Here is a 15,391-nt window from a genome sequence, read left to right as displayed (position 1 = left end):
GACTAGTGTAGAAACACTTGTATTTTAAATGAGAGATTAGAATATATATGTGTGTGTGTGTATATATATATATATATATATATATATTAGGAATATTGTTGTGGCTAGTGTAGAAAATGGAAATAGCAAGTGAGGTTAGGAGATAGTCTAAGTAGCATAAATACCCAGAGGAAAAGTTGTTAAAAATTTAATTGACTTGGAACAAGGTGCTTAGTTTCTTGGAATTTAATTATAAAATGAAAATAATAATAATCATAAAATTATGTTATGAGATTTCACTTGTATGGTTCCTAAGACCATCTGATATAGTGAAACTACATAATATAAAGCTTCTGTCACCAAAGTGTTGATCCCCTAAAGGTAGGAAGTGCATCATAGTCATGGTGGAGAGTTATGACAAAATGTGGTCCACTGGAAAAGGGAATGGCAAACCACTTCAGTATTCTTGCCTTGAGAACCCCATGAACAGTGTGAAAAGGTAAAAAAAAAAAAAAAAAAAGACACAGAAAGACATACTTCCCAGGACAGTAGGTGCCTAGCATGCTACTGGAGAAGAGTGGAGAAATAACTCCAGAAAGAATGAAGAGATGTAGTTAAAGCAAAAACAACACCCAGGTGTGGATGTGACTGGTGGTGGAAGTAAAGTTTGAGGCGGTAAAGAGCAATTGTGCATAGGAACCTGGAATGTTAGGTCCATGAATCAAGGCAAATTGGAAGTGGTCAAACAGGAGATGGCAAGAGTGAACACTGACATTTTAGAAATCAGTCAACTAAAATGGACTGGAATGGGTGAATTTAACTCAGATGACCATTTTATCTACAACTGTGGGCAAGAATCCCTTAAAAGAAATGGAGTAGCCATCAGAGTAAACAAAAGAATACAAAATGCAGTATTTGGATGCAATCTCATAAACGACGGAAGGATCTCTGTTTATTTCCAAGGCAAACCACTCAATACCACAGGAATTCAAGAACATGCCCTGACAAATAATGCTAAATAAGCTGAAGGTGAATGGTTCTATGAAGATCTACAAGACCTTCTAGAACTAACACCCCCAAAAGATGTCCTTTTCGTTATAAGGGAATGGGATGCAAAAATTACAATCAATAAATACCTGGAGTAATGAACAAATTTGGCCTTGGTGTACAGAATGAAGCAGGGCTAAGGCTAAGAGTTTTGCCTAGAATGCACTGGTCATAGCAAACAGCCTCTTCTAAAAACACGAGAGAAGACTCTACACACGGACATCACCATATGATCAATACCAAAATCAGATTGATTACATTGTTTGCAGCCAAAGATGGAGAAGCTCTATACAATCAGCAAAAACAAGGCCAGGAGCTGACCTTGGCTCGGATCATGAACTCATTAGTGCCACAGACTTAAATTGAAGAAAGTAGGGAAAACCACTAGACCATTCAGGTATGCATAAATCAAATCTCTTACAACTATAGAGTGGAACTGACAAATAGATTCAGGGGATTAGATCTGATAGACAGAGTGCCTGAAGACCTATGGACAGAAGTTCATAACATTGTACAGGAGGCAGGGATCAAACCACCCCCAAGAAAAAGAAATGCAAAAAAGTAAATTGGTTGTCGGAGAAGGCCATACAAACAGCTATGAAAAGAAGAGAAGTGAAAGGCAAAGGAGAAAAGGAAATATATATTCATCTGAATACAGAGTTTCAAAGAATAGACAGGAGAAATAAGAAAGCCTTCCTCACTGATCAATGCTAAGAAAAAGAGGAAACAAATAGAATGGGAAAGACTAGAGATCTCTTCAAGAGAATTAGAGATACCAAAGGAATATTTCATGTAAAGAAGGGCACAAAAAAGGACAGAACTGGTATGGACCTAGCAGAAGCAGAAGATATTAAGAAGAGGTCACAAGAATACACAGAAGAACTATACAAAAAAGATCTTCATGACCCAGATAACCACATTGGTGTGATCACACACCTAGTGCCAGACATCATGGAATGCGAAGTCAAGTGGGCCTCAAGCATTACTACAAAGTTAGTGGAAGTGATGGAATTCCAGTTGAGCTTTTTCAAATCCTAAAAGATGATGCTGTGAAAGTGCTGCACTCAATATGCCCGCCAGTTTGGAAAACTCAACAGTGGCCACAGGACTGGAAAAGATCAGTTTTCATTCCAGTCACAAAGAAAGGGAATGCCAAAGAATGCCCAAACTACCACACAATTGGACTCATCTCACACACTAGCAAAGTAATGCTCAAAATTCTCTAAGCCAGGCTTCAACAGTATGTGAACCATGAACTTCAAGATGTATAAGCTGGATTTTAAAAGGCAGAGGAAACAGAGATCAAATTGCCAACATCCATTGGATCATTTAAAAAACAACAGAGTTCCAGACAAAACATCTACTTATGTTTTGTTGACTATACCAAAGCCTTTGACAGTGTGGATCACAAATAAGTGTGGAAAATTCTGAAAGAGATGGCAATAAGAGACCATCTGACTAGCCTTCTGAGAAATCTGTATGCAGGTCAAGAAGCAACACTTAGAACTAGACATGGAACAACAAACTGGTTCCAAATCAGGAAAAAAGTGCACCAAGGCTGTATAGTGTCACTCTGCTTATTTAACTTATATGCAGAATGCCTCATAAGAAATGGTGGGCTGGATGAAGCACAACCTGGAATCAAGATTGCCAGGAGAACTATCAATAACTTCACATATGCAAATGACACCACTCTTATGCCAGAAAGTAAAGGAGAACTAAAGAGCCTCTTGATGAAAATGAAAGAGGATAGTGAAAAAATTTGCTTAAAACTCAACATTCAGAAAACTAAGATCATGGCATATGGTCCCATCACTTCATGGCAAATAGATGGGGAAACAGTAGAAACAGTGAAAGAGTTTTTTTGGGGGCGGGGAGGGGGCTTCAAAATCATTGCAGATGGTGACTGTAGCCATGAAATTAAAAGACGCTTGCTCCTTGGAAGAAAAGTTATGACCAAGATAGACAGGATATTAAAAAGCAGAGACATTATTTTGCCAACAAATGTCCATCTAGTCAAAGCTACAGTTTTTCCAATAGTCATGTATGGATATGAGAGTTGGACTATAAAGAAAACTGAGCACCAAAGTATTGATGCTTTTGAACTGTGGTGATGGAGAAGACTCTTGAGAGGTCCCTTGGAGAGCAAAGAGATCCAACCCAACCATCCTAAAGGAAATCAGTCCTGAATATTCATTGGATGGACTGATGCTGAAGCTGAAACTCCAATACTTTGTCCACCTAGTGCAAAGAAATGACTAATTTGAAAAGACCCTAAAGCTGGGAAAGATTGAGGGCAGGAGGAGAAGGGGACAACAGATAATGAGATGGTTGGATGGCATCACCAACTCATGGACATGAGTTTGAATAAACTCTGGGAGTTGGTTGCAGACATGGAGGCCTGGTGTGCTGCAGTCCAATGGGTCACAAAGAGTTCGATACAACTGAGTTCTACTCAGTCTACTGAGTTATACTGAGACTGAACTCTACTGAACTGAAGGGAGTGCATCTAAGCTCATATTAAGGACATAAATGCTTTTCAATAATTGATGAATATCTGTATGTTTAATATTAACTGACATCATGCTATTTAAAATAGGCTCAGTTACCATGAGATTCTAAAATGTATTAAAAATTTTTATTTCTTCGTACAGTTGATCCTTGAACAACACAAGCTTGAACTTCAAAGTTATACTTTATGTGTTTTTTGTTTTTCAACGGTAAATACTACAATACCACATAACTCACAGTTGACTGGGTCTAAAAATGAAGAAACAGAGATATGAAATAAGAGTGGATATTGAGGAACCAGGAACACAAAAGGTACACTATAAATTATACACAGATTTTGGATTGTGCACAGGGTTGACGTGCCTAACCCCACATTGTTCAATGGACAATAGAATTCAATGGTTTTTCATAAGAATTTATAATCTAGAGCACATACTTGACTGTATAATTAAGACATGAGGAAGATAGTACACTTTGGGGACTCTTTTTGATGCTTAAATACATGATGTGTCCAGACCTAAGATAAATTGGAAGATGCATAAATGGAAATAATTAATTCATTGATAAATGTAACTCCCAAAATATCAATGTGCTGAGTGTCATAATTATTTAATTCTAATATATCACAATTTATCAATTTTCCCATAATGAATTTTCATACAGCTAGATAATTAATGACTTTACTATCATCCCCTAAAACAAGTTAATCTTGTTTTAATGCTCAAACTTTCAAGCTTGGGTGAAAAATTCCTTTTGGAATAAAAAATGTTTTACAAAACTTTGGGAGTATTATTTGTTATGTCTATTATTTGAAAAGGCAGTTTTTCAAGAGATAACCTTTAAGTAAATTTTAAAGTATGACTGCATCTGTATAGGAAACACAATGGAACTCATTGACCATTTAATCCAAAACTCATTTTTTTGCAGATGGACCATAACTTTGAAACAGCAGTTCATTAACAATAACTGTGAGCATGTCTTAAAAGAAATTCCCCATATGTAGAACATATTATATTTCAAGGACAGAAATTTCTTAAGACTAAACTATGGGTTCAGTTCAGTTCAGTTCAGTTCAGTTCAGTAGCTCAGTCGTGTCTGACTCTTGCCACCCCATGAATTGCAACACGCCAGGCCTCCCTGTCCATCACCACCTCCCAGAGTTCACTCAAACTCACGTCCATCGAGTCAGTGATGCCATCCAGCCATCTCATCCTCTGCCATCCCCTTTTCTTCCTGTCCCCAATTCTGCTCAGCATCAGAGTCTTTTCCAATGAGTCAACTCTTCGCATGAGGTGGCCAAAGTACTGGAGTTTCAGCTTTAGCATCATTCCTTCCAAAGAAATCCCAGGGCTGATCTCCTTTAGAATGGACTAGTTGGATCTCCTTGCAGTCCAAGGGACTCTCAAGAGTCTTCTCCAACACCACAGTTCAAACGCATCAATTCTTTGACACTCAGCTTTCTTCACAGTCCAAATCTCACATCCATACATGACCACTGGAAAAACCATAGCCTTTACTAGATGGACCTTTGTTGGCAAAGTAATGTCTCTGCTTTTCAATATGCTCTCTAGGTTGGTCATTACTTTTCTTCCAAGGACTATGGGTACCTCTTTTAATTAATGGATATGTATTTAATTTTATAAAAATATATTTGTGCACTAGTGACGTTATTTTATTCTAGGCAAGTCAAATATTCTTTCAAATACTAAACAAACCATAGGTATATTTAATAGAAGAAAAATTCCTTAAAAATATTTATTTGCTAGTTAACATTTCTTTAGGGAAATACTTTCTAATAGGAAGTCAACATAGTGATTAAAAAGACAGACACATTCAGGGACCCAAGACATCTACTAATCTGTTCTCATTGTTAACATGATAACAATACTCTTTTCATAAAATTATTAGCAAGATAAAATAAGTTTCTATATATAATCCTTCAAATAGTGTCATATACATGACTAACTTCACAAAAAATAACCTATTATTATTACTAATGGTTTATAGAGTATAATCAATTACATCACAGACACTTTCACAAATCAGTAATAAAACTAGGGAAAAAGTACATGAAACCAATGCATTTTAATGTCATGTGCCATGAAAATTAAGCAGACATCCTATGGCAGACAAATGTGCATGCTAATTATTATCAGCAAACTCATTAAAGCTTCAATATTCTAGCTAACTCACTGTGAAGGAAGTTCATCAGTCTGACCTTGTAAGATATCTTGACTCCCACAGTGTCACACAGTGGCTTTTCCATTCCAACGGTGGTGTACCTATTATTTTGTTTGGCACAAAGTAATTTATGGTGAAGATTTTAATGGGAAAACAGCATATAATTTCATGTTTAGCTTTCTCTTACAGATTTAAACTCAACTCCTCTCTTCTTCAATCTTTCCCAGCATCAGGGTATTTTCCAGTGAGTCAGTTCTTCTACCAGGTGGCCAAAGTATTGGAACTTCAGCTTCAGCATTAGTCATTTAAAGGAATATTCAGGAGTGATTTCCTTTAGGGTGACTGGTTTGAACTCCTTGCAGTTCAAGGGACTCTCAAGAGTCTTCTCCAACATTATAGTCCTGCTGCTGCTGCTGCTAAGTTGCTTCAGTCGTGTCCAACTCTGTGCGACCCCGTAAGACGGCAGCCCACCAGCCTCCCCCATCCCTGGGATTCTCTAGGCAAGAACACTGGAGTGGGTTGCCATTTCCTTCTCCAGTGCATGAAAGTGAAAAGTGATCTAGTTTCATTCTTTTACAAGTGGTTGACCAGTTTTCCCAGCACCACTTGTTAAAGAGATTGTCTTTACTCCATTGTATATTCTTGCCTCCTTTGTCAAAGATAAGGTGTCCATATGTGTGTGGATTTATCTCTGGGCTTTCTATTTTGTTCCATTGATCTATATGTCTGTCTTTGTGCCAGTACCATACTGTCTTGATGACTGTGGCTTTGTAGTAGAGCCTGAAGTCAGGCAAGTTGATTCCTCCAGTTCCATTCTTCTTTCTCAAGATTGCTTTGGCTATTCGAGGTTTTTTGTATTTCCATACACATCTTGAAATTATTTGTTCTAGTTCTGTGAAAAATGTGGCTGGTAGCTTGACAGGGATTGCATTGAATTTGTAAATTGCTTTGGGTAGTATACTCATTTTCACTATATTGATTCTTCCGATCCATGAACATGGTATATTTCTCCATCTATTAGTGTCCTCTTTGATTTCTTTCATCAGTGTTTTATAGTTTTCTATATATAGGTCTTTAGTTTCTTTAGGTAGATATATTCCTAAGTATTTTATTCTTTTCGTTGCAATGGTGAATGGAATTGTTTCCTTAATTTCTTTTTCTACTTTCTCATTATTCGTGTATAGGAATGCAAGGGATTTCTGTGTGTTGATTTTATATCCTGCAACTTTACTATATTCATTGATTAGCTCTAGTAATTTTCTGGTGGAGTCTTTAGGGTTTTCCATGTAGAGGATCATGTCATCTGCAAACAGTGATAGTTTTACTTCTTCTTCTCCAATTTGGATTCCTTTTATTTCTTTTTCTGCTCTGATTGCTGTGGCCAGAACTTCCAGAACTATGTTGAATAGTAGCAGTGAAAGTGGACACCCTTGTCTTGTTCCTGACTTTAGGGGAAATGCTTTCAATTTTTCACCATTGAGGATAATGTTTGCTGTGGGTTTGTCATATATAGCTTTTATTATGTTGAGGTATGTTCCTTCTATTCCTGCTTTCTGGAGAGTTTTTATCATAAATGGATGTTGAATTTTGTCAAAGGCCTTCTCTGCATCTATTGAGATAATCATATGGTTTTTATTTTTCAATTTGTTAATGTGGTGAATTACATTGATTGATTTGCAGATATTGAAGAATCCTTGCATCCCTGGGATAAAGCCCACTTGGTCATGGTGTATGATCTTTTTAATGTGTTGTTGGATTCTGATTGCTAGAATTTTGTTGAGGATTTTTGCATCTATGTTCATCAGTGATATTGGCCTGTAGTTTTCTTTTTTTGTGACATCTTTGGTACTAGGTCACTTTCTAACACCGCACACAATAATAAACTCAAAATGGATTAAAGATCTAAATGTAAGATCAGAAACTATAAAACTCCTAGAGGAGAACATAGGCAAAACACTCGCAGACATAAATCACAGCAGGATCCTCTATGATCCACCTCCCAGAATTCTGGAAATAAAAGCAAAAATAAACAAATGGGATCTAATTAAAATTAAAAGCTTCTGCACAACAAAGGAAAATATAAGCAAGGTGAAAAGACAGCCTTCTGGATGGGAGAAAATAATAGCAAATGAAGCAACTGACAAACAACTAATCTCAAAAATATACAAGCAACTTATGCAGCTCAATTCCAGAAAAATAAATGACCCAATCAAAAAATAGACCAAAGAACTAAATAGACATTTCTCCAAAGAAGACATACAGATGGCTAACAAACACATGAAAAGATGCTCAACATCACTCATTATTAGAGAAATGCAAATCAAAACCACAATGAGGTACCACTTCACACCAGTCAGAATGGCTGTGATCCAAAAGTCTGCAAGCAATAAATGCTGGAGAGGGTGTGGAGAAAAGGGAACCCTCCTACACTGTTGGTGGGAATGCAAACTAGTACAGCCACTATGGAGAACAGTGTGGAGATTCCTTAAAAAATTGCAAATAGAACTACCTTATGACCCAGCAATCCCACTCCTGGGCATACACATCAAGGAAACCAGAATGGAAAGAGACACATGTACCCCAATGTTCATCGCAGCACTGTTTATAATAGCCAGGACATGGAAACAACCTAGATGTCCATCAGCAGATGAATGGATAAGAAAGCTGTGGTACATATACACAATGGAGTATTACTCAGCCATTAAAAAGAATTCATTTGAATCAGTTCTGATGAGATGGATGAAACTGGAGCCGATTATACAGAGTGAAGTAAGCCAGAAAGAAAAACACCAATACAGTATACTAACACATATATATGGAATTTAGGAAGATGGCAATGACGACCCTGTATGCAAGACAGGAAAAAAGACACAGATGTGTATAACGGACTTTTGGACTCAGAGGGAGAGGGAGAGGGTGGGATGATTTGGGAGAATGACATTCTAACATGTATACTATCATGTAAGAATTGAATCGCCAGTCTATATCTGACGCAGGATACAGCATGCTTGGGACTGGTGCATGGGGATGACCCAGAGAGATGTTATGGGGAGGGAGGGGGGAGGGGGGTTCATGTTTGGGAATGCATGTAAGAATTAAAGATTTTAAAATTTAAAAAATAAAAAAAACTAAAAAAAAAAAAAAAAGAAAGTGAAAAGTGAAAGTGAAGTCGCTCAGTCATGTCCTACTCTTAGTGACCGTGTGGAATGCCACCTACCAGGCTCCTCTGTCCATAGGATTTTCCAGGCAAGAGTAGTGGAGTGGGTTGCCATTGCCTTCTCTGATTATAGTCCTAAATTATCAATTTTTTCAGAGCTCTCATATCCATGCATGACTTCAAGGAAAAAAAAAAAAAAGCAACATAGCTTTGACTAGATGGACCTTTGTTGGCAAAGTAATATCTCTGCTTTTTAATATGCTGTTTATGTTTGTAATAACTTTTCTTCCAAGGAAAAGCGTCTTTCAATTTCATGGCTGCAATCACCATCTGGAATGATTTTGGAGCCCAAAATTAATGTTTCCATTCACTGTTTCCATTGTTTCTGCATCTATTTTCCATGAAGTAATGGGATGCCATGATCTTAGCTTTCGGAATGTTGAGTTTTAAGTCAATTTTTTCACTCTCTTCTTTCACTTTCATCAAGAGGCTCTTTAGTTCTTCTTCACCTTCTGCCATAATGGTGGTGTCATCTGCATATGTGAGGTTACTGATATTTCTCCCACCAATCTTGATTCAAGCTTATGCTTCATCCAGCCTGGCATTTCACATGATGTATTTGCATATAAGTTAAATAAGCAGGGTGACAGCATATAGACTTGGTGCACTCCTTTCCTGATTTGGAACCAGTCTGTTTCCCCATGTCCAGTTCTAAGTTTTGTTTCTTGACCTGCATACAGATTTCTCAGGAGGCAGGTCAGGTGGTCTGCTATTCCCATCTCTTGAAGAATTTTCCACACTGTTCTGATTCACAGAGTCAAAGGCTTTGCCATAGTCAATAAAACAGAAGTAAATATTTTTCTGGAACTCTGTTGTTTTTGCAATGATCAGTCGGAGGTTGGCAATTTGATCTCTGGTTCTTCTGCCTTTTCTAAATCCAGCTTGAACATCTGGAAGTTCATGGTTCACATACTGTTGAAGCCTGCCTTGAAGAATTGTGAGCATTATTTTGCTAGTGTGTGAGATGAGTGTAGTTGTGTGGTAGTTTGATCATTCTTTGGCATTGCCTTTCTTCGGGATTGGAATGAAAACTGACCATTTCCAGTCCTGTGGCCACTGCTGAGTTTTCCAAATTGGCTGACATATTGAGTGCAGCACTTTCACAGCATCATCTTTCAGGATTTACAATAGCTCAATTGGAATTCCATCACCTCCACTAACTTTGTTTGTAGCAATGCTTCCTAAGGCCCACTTGACTTCACATTCCAGGATGTCTGGCTCTCGGTGACTGATCACACCATCATGGTTATCTGGGTCATGAAGATCTTTTTGGTATAGCTCTGTGTATTCTTGCCAACTCTTCTTAATATCTTCTGCTTTTGTAAGGTCCATACAATTTCTTCCCTTTATTGTGTCCATCCTTGCATGAAATGTTCCCTTGATATCTCTAATTTTCTTGAAGAGATCTCTAGTCTTTCACATTCTATTATTATCCTCTATTCCTTTGCCTTGATCACTGAGGAAAGCTTTCTTATCTTTCCTTACTATTCTTTGGAACTCTGCATTGACATGGGTATATGTTTCATTTTCTCCTTTGCCTTTTGCTTCTCTTCTTTTCATAGCTTTTTGTAAGGCCTCCTCTGACAACCATTTTGCCTTTTTCATTTCTTCTTCTTGAGTATGTGTTTAATCACTGCCACCTGTACAATGTTATGAACCTCTGTCCATAGTTCTTCAGGCACTCTGTCTATCAGATTGAATATCTTTCAACTATTTGTAACTTCCACTGTATAATCATAAGGGATTTTATTTAGGTCATATCTGAATGGTCTAGTGGTTTTCCCTACTTTCTTCCATTTAAATTTGGATTTTGCTTTAGGCATTTCATGATCTGAGCCAGGGTCAGCTCCCAGTCTTGTTTTTGCTGAGTCTATAGAGCTTCTACATCCACAGCTGCAAACAATATAATCAATGTGACTTTGGTATTGACCATCTGGTGATGTTCATGTGTAGAGTCGTCTCTTGTGTTGCTGGAAAAGGGAGCTTGCTACAACCAGTGCATTCTAGGCAAAACTCTGTTAACCTTTGACCTACTTTGTTTTCTATTCCAAGGCCAAATTTTCCTGGTACTCTGGTATCTCTGGACTTCCTACTTTTACATTCCAGTCTCCTATGATGAAAATGCCATCTTTTTCGGGTGTAGTTCTAGAAGGTCATGTACATCTTCATAGAACTGTTCAACTTCAACTTCTTCAGCATTACTGGTAGGGGCATAGACTTGGATTACTGGGATTTTGAATGGTTGCCTTGGAAATGGACAGAGATCCTTCTGTCGTTTTTGAGATTGCTTCCAAATACTATATTTTGGACTCTTTTGTTTACTGTGATGGCTACTCCATTTCTTCAAAGGGAGTCTTGCCCACAGTAGTAGATATAATGGTCATCCGAATTAAATTCACCCATTCCAGTCTGCTTTCGTTCACTGATTCCTAAAATGTCAGTGCTCACTCTTGCCATCTCCTGTTTGACCACTTCCAATTTATCTTGATTCATGGACCTAACATTCCAGGTTCTTATGCAAAGTTGCTCTTTACAGCCTCGAACTTTACTTCCCCCACCAGTCACATCCACAACTGGGTATTGTTTTTGCTTTGGTTCTGTCTCTTCATTCTTTCTGGAGTTATTTCGCCACTCTTCTCCAGTAGCATATTGTGCACCTACCAACTTGGGCAGTTAATCTTTCTGTGTCCTATCTTTTTGCCTTTTCATGCTGTTCATGGGGTTCTCAAGACAAGAATACTTAAGTTGTTTGCCAGTCCCTTCTCCAATGGACCACATTTTGTCAGAACTCTCCACCATGGGTCTATCTCATCTGACCCTACATAGCATCACTCATAGTTTCACTGAGTTAGACAAGGCTGTGGTCCATGTGATCAGTTTGGCTAGTTTTCTGGGATTGTGGTTTTCATTCTCTCTCTCTTCTGATGGATAAGGATAAGGGGCTTACAGAAGCTTCCTGATGGAAAAGACTGACTGACGGGGAAACTGGGTCTTGTTCTGATGTGCAGGGCCATACTCAGTAAATCTTTAATTCAATTTTCTATTGATGGATGGGGCTGTGTTCCCTCCCTATTGTTTGACCTGAGGCCAAACAATGGTGGAGGTAATGAAGATAATGGCGACTTCCTTCAAAAGGTCTCATGGTTAGATAACTTAGATTAAGAAAATAGGTGATACTGATACTATAGGTTAATTAATTGGGGTAAACATAGAGGAATTTTTTTAATGTTAAATGAGGAATTATTGATGAAACTAGAGATTTCCTTAAAAAAAAAAAAAAACTAAAATAAGATGTTTTAAGGTTGTGTAGGGGGAAGGGTATAGAAATTTCTCCCCACCACCACTAAACTAGTCTCCAACACCAGGTTGGAATCATATACATCAAATGAATAAAAACCCCAGAAATAAATGCATGGCACCTATGGTCACCTAATCTATGACAAAGAAGAGAATAATATACAATGGAGAAAAGACAGTCTCTTCAATAAGTTGTGCTGGGAACATTCGGCAGCTACATGTAAAAGAGGGGGTGCCTGAAGAACTATGGACAGAGTTTCATAACATTGTACAGGAGGTGCTGATCAAACCATCCCCAAAGAAAAGAAATGCAAAAAAGGCAAAATGGTTGTCTGAGGAGTCCTTACGAATAGTTGAGAAAAAATGAAAACCTAAAGGCAAAGGAGAAAAGAAAAGACATACCCATTTGAATTCAGAGTTCCAGAGAATAGCAAGGAGAGATAAGAAAGCCTTCCTAAGTGATCAATGCAAAGAATTAGAGGAAAACAATAGAATTGGAAAGATTAGAGATCTCAAGAAAATCAGAGATACTAAGGGAAGTTTTCATGAAAAGATGGGCACAACAAAGGATAGAAATGGCATGAACCTAACAGAAGCAGATGATATTAAGAAGAGGTGGCAAGAATACACAGAAGAACTGTACAAAAAAATCTTCATGATCCGGATAACCATGATGGTGTGATCGCTCACCTAGAGCCAGACATCCTGGAAAGGAAAGTCAAGTGGATCTCAGGAAGTATCACTAAAAACAAAGCTAGTGGAGGTGATGGAAATCCAGCTGAGCTATTTCAAATCCTAAAAGATGATGCTGTGAATGTGTTGCACTCAGTATGCCAGCAAATTTGGAAAATTCAGCAGTGGTCACAGGACGGGAAAGGTCAGTTTTCAATCTAGTCCCAAAGAAAGGTAATGCCAAATACTGTTCAAACTATCACACAATTGCGCTCATCTCACAGGCTAGCAGTGTAATTGTCTAAATTCTTCAAGGCAGGCTTCAACAGTAACGTGAATCGTGAACTTCCAGATGTTCAAGCTGGATTTAGAAGAGCCAGAGGAACTAGAGATCAAATTGCCAACATCCACTAGGTCATAGAGAAAGCAAGAAATGTCCAGAAAAATATCTACTTCTACTTCTTTGACTTGGCTAAATCTTTTGACTGTGTGGATTACAACAAATTCTGTAAAATTCTTCAATAGCTTAAATACCAGACCACCATACCTGCCTTCTGAGAAATTTGTATGCAAGTGAAGAAGTAACAGTTAGAACTGGACATGGAACAACAAACTGGTTCCAAATCAGGAAAGGAGTACGCCAAGGCTATATATTGTCACCCTGCTTATTTAACTTATATGCAAAGTACATCAAGTGAAGTACTGGGCTGGATGAAACACAAGCTGGACTCAAGATTGCTGGGAGTAATATCAATAACTTCAGATATGAAGATGACACTACACTTATGTCAGAAAACAAAGAAGAACTAAAGGTCCTCTTGATGAAGGTGAAAGAAGAGATTGAAAAATCTGACTTAAAACTTAACTTTCAAAAAATGAAGATGATGGCATATGGTCCAATAACTTCATGGAAAATAGATGGGGAAACAATGCAAACAGTGAGTTGGTGATGGACAGGGAATCCAAGTTGCTGCAATCCATGCTGTTGCAAAGAGTTGGACATGACAGAGCGACTGAACTGATACCATGGAGAAAAGATAGTCTTTTCAATAAGTTGTGCTGGAAAGATTGAGTATCTACATGTAACAGAGTGAAATTAAAACATCCTCTAACACCACACATAAAAATAAACTCAAAATGAATAAACACCTAAATGGAAAACTGGATAATATAAAAGTCCTAGAGGTAAACATATAGGCAGAACACTCTTTGACATAAATCACAGCAGTATCTTTTTCAATCCACTTTCTAGAGAAATAGAAATAAAAACATATACAAATGAAACCTAATTAAACTTTAGTAAATGCTTTTGCATTACAAAGCAAACGATAAGAGAAGAAAACTACCTACAGAATGGTGGACCATATTTACCAATGATAAAATAATTGGCAATGAATCAAACTTCAATGAATCAATTGCCAAAATATAGAAACAGTTTGTATAGCTCAATATGAAAACAACCCAATCAAATAATAGGCATAAAATCCAGTTAGATATTTTTCCAAAGAAGACACACCGATGGTTAAGAGGCACATGAAAAGATGCTGAATATCGCTAGTAAATAGGGAAATACAAATGAAATTATCCTGAAACATCATCTCACATTGTTCAGAAGGCCCCTCACCAAAAAGTCTACAAATAATAAGTGTTCAAAATGATATGGGGAAAAAAAAAGAATGCTGGTGAGAATGCAAATTGGTACAGGTACTATGGTGAACAATATGGAGGTTCTTTAAAAAAACTAAGAATAGAGCTACTATGTGATCCTGAAATCCCACTCCTTGGCATATATACAGAGAAAAGCATATTCTAAAAAGACATATGCACCCCAATGTTCATTGCAGCACTATTTACAATAGCCAAACCTGGAAGCAACCTAAATGTCGATCTACAGATGAAGCGATAGAGAATGTGTTTTATACATACATACTGGAAAACTACTCAGCCATAAAACATAATGAAATAATGTGTTTTTCAGAAATATGAATGGACATAGAGATTACCAAGCTATGTAAAGTAAGTCAAAGACAAATATCAAATGATATTGTTTATATGTGGAATCTAAAAGATGGTATACAAATGAACTTACATACAAAATAAAAATACTCTCACAGACATAGAAAACAAACTCATAGTTACCAAAAGAGAAAGGCAAGGAGGGACCTATAAATTAGGAGTTTGGAATTAATATATACATACTATTATCTTTAAAAAAAGTAACCAACAAGGACCTACTGTATAACGCAGAGAACCATATTCAATATTTTTTAGTATAAGGAAAAATAACCTTAGTATAAGTAAAAATAAATAATATATAGATATATTTGGGCTTGCCAGGTGGTGATTGTGGTAAATAACCCACCTTCCAATGCAGGAAACATAAGAAATGTGGGTTCAATCCCTGGGTTGGGAAGATCCCCTCGAGAAGGGCATAACAACTCACTTCAGTGTTCTTGGCTGGAAAATAGCATAAAGAGAGGCCCTGAT

Source organism: Ovis canadensis, chromosome 12 (genome assembly GCF_042477335.2).
Source record: "Ovis canadensis isolate MfBH-ARS-UI-01 breed Bighorn chromosome 12, ARS-UI_OviCan_v2, whole genome shotgun sequence".
Taxonomy (NCBI): Eukaryota; Metazoa; Chordata; class Mammalia; order Artiodactyla; family Bovidae; genus Ovis; species Ovis canadensis.
This window is presented reverse-complemented; position numbering follows the sequence as displayed.